This window comes from Grammomys surdaster, unplaced genomic scaffold (genome assembly GCF_004785775.1).
Source record: "Grammomys surdaster isolate TR1022 unplaced genomic scaffold, NIH_TR_1.0 341, whole genome shotgun sequence".
NCBI classification, from domain to species: Eukaryota; Metazoa; Chordata; class Mammalia; order Rodentia; family Muridae; genus Grammomys; species Grammomys surdaster.
Window position 1 is genome coordinate 2,900,759 of NW_021604760.1, and position 8,528 is coordinate 2,909,286.

At 46.2% G+C, this 8,528-nt stretch overlaps 1 pseudogene; it reads left to right on the top strand.

The window, feature by feature from the left end:
* Positions 1-6,530: 6,530 nt before the first annotated feature.
* LOC114630562 lies at positions 6,531-8,042 on the top strand (annotated as a pseudogene).
* Positions 8,043-8,528: the final 486 nt, after the last annotated feature.

The following is an 8,528-nucleotide window of genomic DNA, read 5'->3' on the forward strand; positions in this document are numbered from 1 at the left end:
GAGAGAGAGAGAGAGAGAGAGAGAGATGGAGGGAGGGAGAGAGAGAGGGAGAGAGGGAGAGGGAGAGAGATAAGCAAAAAGGAAAAAAAACCAGGAAGTTTGAACTCCAACTCTGAAAAACTTAAATAACTAAATAAAGTACTTAAGTGTGTGGGTTATAGAGAACATTATGCCATTTTACATAAATGACTTGGGTATATGGATTCTGGTATCCTTCGGATGCCTTAGATGCAAACCCCCTTGGATACAAGAGACAACTGTATTTAGGTCCAGTCATGAATTTTAAGGGCTTTAACACTTGAGAGGCAGAGGTAGGAAGATCTCTGTGAGTTTGAGGCCATCCTGGTCTGCAAAGTGAATTCCAAAACAACTAGGGCTACACAGAGAAACTCTGTCTAAACAAACAAACAAACAAACAAACAAAATCTCAAAACAACAACTAAAGTTGGAGGGAGCTTTAGATATGGGTAAGTGCTAGTATTTTTTTCCATCTTCTATTTGAAGAAACAGAAGCAAAGAGAGAGTTAAATAACTCATCCAAGGTCTGCACAGCCTTGTAAATGTCGGGTTCAGGTTGTGACCAGGTTAGTTTTATGTCAGTTTGACACAAACTATAGTCATATGAGGAGAGAAAACCTCAGGTCTGAAAATCCCTCCAAAAGATCAAGTTGTAGGCAAGCGTATAGGGCATTTTTGTAATTAGCGATTGAGGAGAGTCCAGTCCACTGTGGGTGGTGTCACCCCAGGCTGGTGCTCCGGGGTTCTATAAGGAAGCAGGCTGAGCAAACCATGAAGAACAAACAAGCCAGTAGGCGGCGCCCCTCCATGGCCTCTGCATCAGTTCCTGCCTCTAGGTTTCTGTCCTGTTTGAGTTCCTACCCTGACTTCCTTCAATGACAGACTATAATGTGGAAATATAAGCCAAATAAAATAAACCCTTTTCTTCCCAACTTGCTTTTGGTAGTTATGGCTTCTTCATAACAACAGAAACCCTAAGACAGGCTCCATGAAAAATTCCACTGCCACACATCCAGATCTTTTCTTGTTCTCTCCTAGTGGCCCAGGCTAGGAACAGAGTGGCTGACCGCAGAAGACATTGCTAAAGCACAGGCTTTTTCAGGGGCTGAAGGTTAAGGCAATGTCTGACTTTCAGTTCTGTCAGGGGCACTCAGGACAGAATGTTTAAGACTGGGACAGTTGTGATGTCAAAATGTCTGTGTTTCAGCATTTCTTGAAAGAAAGGGGGTCTCTGTTCAGAGCTTAGCCATCTGAGTCTTGCATTGCCTCAATGGCTGGAGGAAGGAACTCTTTCCTAGGACCCTAGCTTGGGTCCCCAGTGCTGTGACTTCATAGACTCCTGGACTCCAGTACAATGAGATGTGGGGTTTTAAGTCCAGCAGAAAATTTCTTAGACATTAAAAAAATAGATCAATATGTTTCTCTCTTTTTTCCCCTTTATCATTTGTTCCTAGCTTGCCTCAAACTCACAGCAATGCTCCTGCCTCCACCTCTCAAGTTCTGGGACCGTAGATGAGGCTGTACACCACCATACTGTGGTCCTTGGGTATCTTAACAGGCATGATCTCCCTCACTGATTACCACAGTGGTGGCAATTGCGTCTTGAAGTCTAATGTCCACATAGATCACCAGAAAGTCCAGTTAAAGTGCAGATCCCCATTCTTGAGTCTGTGTTGGGTCTGAGAGTTTACATTCTAGCAAATTCCCAGTGCGGCTGGAGAGTTACCTCCTGTGGAAAGCAAGGGGAGAGACACCCACACTGTCCTCTCTGAGGAGGGGGCAGGGAAAGGAGGTGACAGGAGACTTCACTGTATAGTGTTTGAGACCCCATGAATTTTTCATAACTGTCCACATATGCTATTTACTCAAGAAAAATCGACTGAGGGAGGGACGGGGACAGTTTCATGTAGCCAAAGCTGGCCTGGAACTCACCAAGGAGCCAAAGTTAACCTTGAACTCCTGATCCTCCTGTCTCTACTTCCCAAGTGCTATGATTTCAGAGATGGGCCACTGTACCAGCTTCAGGAAACTACAGATTTTGAAACCAGTTCTAGAATCTAGAATCAAGTTTAAACTTTGAATTCTACCACCAAAGGCCTTCAGGGGCTGCTATACATGTTTCTCTAGAAACTGATTCTTTCTGAAAGACAGTCTATCCCCTAGGATGCAGGCCTTTAGCTGTTCCACAGCCTTGCTTCTCCCCAGCTTCTGGTGGCTTCATAAGAGACATGTTTGCTCTTTTTGCTCATTTGTTTTGATTCTTGAAACAGGGTCTCACTCTATAGCCCATGCTAGTCTAGCCCTGCCTCCATCATGACCCAGAAGAGTCAGTCAAGATCAAAAGAACTTATCTCCTAGATCCCTCTGTAGTTCACATGAGTATTTGTGGGTCACGTGATGACCCTGACAACCTTTTACATATTCCTCCTACTCTGTATCTTCTGGAAGCAGGAAGTCTGCCTTGTAGCTCACGGTGACTATATTGTTGCAGATCATAGCAGGCTTAGCAGGGACGGATACTGACGTACTGGGAAAGGTCACCCATGCCAGGGAACACAGGACCACTGGCTGGGAAAGGCATGATCTCATTTCTTTAAAGATTTGTTTATTTATTTCATGTATATGCAGACACTGTTGCTGTCTTAAGACACACCAGAAGAGGGCATCATATCCCATTACAGATGGTTGTGAGCCACCACCATGTAGTTGCTGGGAATTGAACTCAGGACCTCTGGAAGAGCAATCAGTGCTCTTAACCACTGAGCGGAATGGAATGATGGGTCAGTGGGATTTAAGGATTAAAGCAGTAAGAGAGTCTGCAAGGGCAGTTTTAGACATTTGCATTACAAAGTTCAGCTTTTGTCTTTGTTGTCCAAGACCAGCCTCACTCTGAAGTCCAGACTAGCCACAAACTCCTGGCTCAACCTGCCACTTGCTGGGATTACTAGCCTGTGCCACCTATCAGCTTCATACCCGGCTTCAGCCAGGATCTTCACAACCAATCGGGCTCTGGTTCTGCTTCTCACGCACCTGGCAACCTCCAACAGAATCTATTACTCGAAAGAAGGCATTGGCCTCAAACAGAGATCCACCTGTGTCTGCCTTTCAAGTGATGGGATTAAGGCATGTGCCACCTTGCCTGGCAAAAATAAATATATTTTTAAAATGAGCTCAAGGTCTTGCTAAGCAGGCCCTTACCACTGAGCCACATCCTCCTTCATCCTCTGTCCCTATCCATCTGTGCTTGACTGGCAGGCTTGGTAGTGCTACACTTTCCAGTCTGTCTATGGTATTCTCACGACACCCAAAGCTTTTCCTTCCATCAACCTGAGAATTCTTTCATATCGCCTGTCTCCTCCAGGAAGTCGTCCCTCTCTGTGGCTGGGCTGGAGGCTAAGTCATTGAAAAGATGCATTAGTTAGACTTGGAAGAGTCCCCAGAGGCAACAGAAACTGACTGGAGCTTCTTATGTGTTGTTGCTTGTTAGGAATGGCCCCAGACTGCCAGGGCAGCAGGAGAGCCAATTGCCACACTGAAACACCCTGAAATACCCCAAGAAGATATTTGACAGGGACAAGCCACCATGGCCTTGACAAACTCATGCCTTAATCACAGCACTTGAGAGGCAGACACAGGTAGATCTCTGAGGCCAGCCTGGTCTACATAAGTTCCAGGATAGCCAAGGCTACAATTAGCTATAAAAACCCAATCCCTTTGCACTCCTAATTTAATTTCTCCATTGGGCAATGGAAAATCTAAATGCATATGGTATTTTGGGAGTACTGTGTTCTCTGGAGAAACGACTTGATCCCCACTCCTGCCTGCTCTGGTCACCTCTTGTTTAGAACTGATTTCATCTCAAGAAAGAAAGTAGTATCAGATGAGTGTCTGTTGGATTCTGTGTTTGCCAGAAGAGGGGGTCACAGAAGAGGGTACAAGTGGCTTTTCCCTGCCCTGCCCCTCTCAGGGCTGCAGAAAGTCTTGCTGCAGAGTGGATGGGTGCTCTGGTGCACTGGAGAGGTCAGGCAGGGTTGCTAGTGCATTCAGCACCCTGGAGCCCATGGGGAGCCAGCAGGCAACTATAACACAAAGAGCCCAGCTCTGTGGGGTTCAAGTGGAGAGGGGCGTGGCCTAGCCATAAGTCAGTTATGAAAGGTTAGAAAGGGTTTCCAGCACAGTGGGCTTGGGCTCAGCTTGCAGAACTGTACCTGCTGCTAACGCAAGGAGCACAACCAGGGTTCCCATGTCGACACACATCCAGTCTTAAGGGTTATTTTATCTTCTAGATACTTTATTTGCTGTTGTTTGACCCAGGGTCTACTGGAGCCCTGGGCTGGACTTACCCTGAACTTATATAGCTGAGGATGACCAACCTGGAGCCCTTGATCCTTCTGCCTCCGTCTCCCTTTTGCCAGCTGGGATTACAGGTGTGCCCCACCAAAGCCACCTAAAGTTTTTAACTTTTAGCCAGCGGCCTTTTTTATCTAAGTCTTTCTAGAACATAATAGAAAAAATAATAAGCTGGGCATGGTGGTACATACTTAAGCCCAGCACTTGGGAGGCAGATTCAGGAATTTGAGGCCAGCCTGGTCTACATGGGGAGTTCCAGAACTACACAGTGAGGCCCCATCTCAAAAGACTAAAATATGATGATGATGATGATGATGAATAACAATAAGGTGATGACAAATTAAAATTTTTATTTCTAGCCAATCCCTGGTATTTACAAAAATGTGCCCAAATTAAAAAAAAAAACACTTATGTGCAAATTATTTAGACTGAGAGATATGCAGACTTATATTTTAAAATGTGCTGAGTTAGCTGTTGGGTTGGAATTTGACAAGAAAGTCAGGATGCACTGGGTCGGTGGGTAGACCTAGGAAGGCAAGCTGTGGAAGATTGGGGGATAAAAGCCTTGATGGTTCTAAGATAGAAGAGGAAGAAGAAGAAAAAGAAATGAAAATTTTGAAAGGGATTCAAGGGTTGGAGCCCTGGGGAAGATATAGAGCTGGGGAAGGAGAACCAGGGAGAGTATGCAGGCAGCAGCCAAGGCAAGGTGGCGCTGAGCTGGAGATTAAAGGTCGGAGTGAAACCCTCTTTCTAGCATACTCCTCCAGCAGGACAGAGTGCCAGGGGCAGAATGGAAGCACTGGTGGGAGGACAGCTCTGGGAAGAACAGGCCCTTCTCTCCTAGGGCCCCAATTTAGCATCAGATGGACATGAACAAATCTCAACTTCCCTAAAGGCTCCTCCGTTCTCTGCCCCTGGCATGTCTGGGCTCTGCTCTGGACAGAGGCCTGCTCCTCTAAGGTTGGGCCAAGAGGTAAGAGGGGCTCTGACTGACAATGACATATGTGGATGCAGGAGAGAGACAAGTTTCAGCACAAGCCTCCATCCCGAGTGACCCTTCAAGGGTCTTGCCTTGGGAACTTGTGAGTGTTGCATAAGTTTGTTGTCATGGTAATTTCTGAGTAAATAACTAACAGACTAAAAATATTTCAAACAATAGATTTCGGGAGAGTCCATATGTTCTCAGACACAACTGAATTGTGTGTTTTAATTTGGAGAGGCTAAGAGATCTTTTATTGCTGGTATATTCTAGACTGTTGCTTCCTTCCCAGTCAAAACTTCCTGTTGTTTTCAGAAGACAAATTTCTGCAAGGATTGGGTCTCTGGGAGGCAGAAAGCATTCAGAAGAGAAGTCAGGACCATAGCATGCTGTGTGCAAGTATTAAATTCCAGAGCAACAAGACCATGAATAAGGCTATATTAGTGCCTTTGATTTTTATTGCTGTAGCTTTGTCTGTAGTTCAACATAAATCTGTTTTCTGTTATAATTGCATAAGAGCTTCATTGAAATAGTCACAGTATTTGGTTAAAAAGGGAGGATCACAATCAGCAGGTGAACCCTCAAGTCTCCTTGAAATCAGACTTTGGACAGGCAGGTGTACGCTCGTGTCCGCCGTGATGATTTAGAAAATGGAACTTCAAGACCGGAGGGATGGCTCCAGGGTTAAGAGGGCTGGTTGTTCTTGCAGAAGACCCAGGCTCTCACGTCTCAGCACCCACATCAGGTGGCTCACAACTGCCTGTTCCACCAGCAACAGGGATCCAATGCCCTCTTTTGGCCTCTCAGAGCACTTATACACATATGCACACATACACATAAACAAATGAAACAGACCATAATTTAAATCTTTTAAAATCTTTTTAAAGTGATTTATTTACTTATTTTATTTATATGAGTACACCGTAGTACTCATTTATATGAGTGTTGTCTTCAGAAGATGGCACTGGATCCCATTACAGATGGTTGTGAGTCACCATGTGGTTGCTGGGAATTGAACTCAGGACCTCAGGAAGAGCAACCAGTGCTCTTAACCTCTGAGCCATCTCTCCAGCCCCTTAAATCTTAAATCTGAAGGAAAAAAAAAGACAAAATAAAATTTCAGCTACCCTTAAGATCAAAGTCTTAAATAGGTAAATTGAGGAAGACTAGAAAGACTGAGAAAATGCAGAGACATGGGAAGGGTAAAAGAGCCCTCAATTACCGCTCATATTTCCTGTTCGCTGACAGTCAAACATATGAGAGGGACACAGACCTCGACTGGTGTTGCAGGCTAGCCCAAATAATGACAGAGAGCAAGGAAAGTGAGCCTTTAACCAAAAGCATCCAGGAGATCCAGGAACTGGGCAAAGGCAATGCTGCACACACAAGGAGGCCCGACTGGGCCAAGTGGCTGTCTCTACGGACCCTGGTGTCCCCAAAATCATCAAAACCTGACTGACCTCTGTGCGGCATGGGACAGCTGATCTGGAGAGCTTCCAGAAAGAGTCATTTGTGCTGAAAGGATGGTATATGGGATAAAAGTCTCTTTCCAGGTGAACAGTGTGTCAGGCATGGTGTCCATCCAGCACACATGCAGGATAGGCAGTCAGGTTGACAAGACTGACTACATGGTCCATAGCTATGGACCTGAGAAGTATGAGTTCCTGACACGCATGGAGGAAGCCCGCAAGGGCATGCTTGCTCGGGACAGCTACAAGATCACATCTCTATTCACAGATGGTGACAAGACTGACCACTTGTCCTAGGAGTGGAACCTCACCGTCAAAAAGGAATGGAAGGACTCCCAGCTAATAATTGGGCAGGATGGGCTGGAGAGATGGCTCAGTGGTTAAGAGCACTGACTGCTCTTCCAGAGGTCCTGAGTTCAATTCCCAGCACCCACATGGTGGCTCACAACCATCTGTAGTGGGATCTGATGCCCTCTTCTGGTATGACTGATGACAGCAACAGTGTATTCGTATAAATAAAATAAATAAATCTTTAAAAAAAAAATTGGGCAGGATGACAAGCAGAAGGACCAACATGTTCCTCCCTACCCCAAACCAAAGTGCTGACAGTCCTCTCTGATCCACTCGTGCCCCTACTCCACCTCCTGCCCACAGCCCACTGAGGTCTCTAGTATTGCTGTGTCTGTCTGTCTGTGCACTGGAGGGGTTCCAGCTCAGGCCTCCAAACTATTGTACCCCGCCAGTTCCTTCCTCAGTCCCTAATTCGGCCCTAACTTCTAGAAGGCAGCGGACTACTGGGTTGGTCAACCCACTGTGTTTTTGCCCCAGCCCAGGCTAAAGGCTGAGTTGTCCCTCAGTTCCATCAGTGATCTGGTCAGACTGTCCATCACTGTCAGTCACTGTCTAACCACGATGTCTTAACATGCAGAACATGTACTGGGGGCCATCATTTACTCCTAATTTACTTGTCTGTGAGCACATCCCCTTGTCCTGGCCTTGGATGCTGTTACCACGCTGCTGGCCTGCCCAGGGAAGCCTGGGGTATGCTGCTGTTGCTTTTGACAGGCTTGGCCAGCTCTTCCCCAAGGCCAGGGCTGGAGATGGCTCCAGTAGTTAGGAGATCAAACTGCCAAAACTCAATGTCTCAGGTCCCAGCTAAGAGGGAGGATGAGGGTGGAGAGCGCCAACCCTTCTGCTTTCTCTGTCCTTTTAGGCAGCACTCATAGCCTCTGTCCCCACAGAGCACCCCTGGGGAACAAAGCCAAAGGTCTCATGCCTTACTTGTCTCTCTTGTGACCTAGAATCTTGTACATGGCCTGTCAGTATTTTTTGACTCCATTTGAGGCAGCTGGATAGCCTATGTGCTGTCAGTGCCACCGTCTCTGGACAGGCCCTTCCTGGACTCAGTCAGGACAAACGTGGGACCAAGTACACAAAGTTGGAAGCTTGTCTCCTTTGCCTCTGCTCTCTGTCCTCCGTTATCATGTGGTGTCTGCCAGGCCCAGGCCTCGGACAGGCCTCCGAGGAGCCTGACCCTGGTTCCCTTCTGACTGGGAAATAAACACCTTTGAAGAGAAAAAAAAAAAAAACCAACAAAAAAAATTTGACACAGCAAAAAATCTCTCACTTTCTTGCATAGATTTCAAATAAGAACATTACAGTAGCAATGAACCATGCTAAAGTCAGAATGCAAACATTTGAATTGAACATTT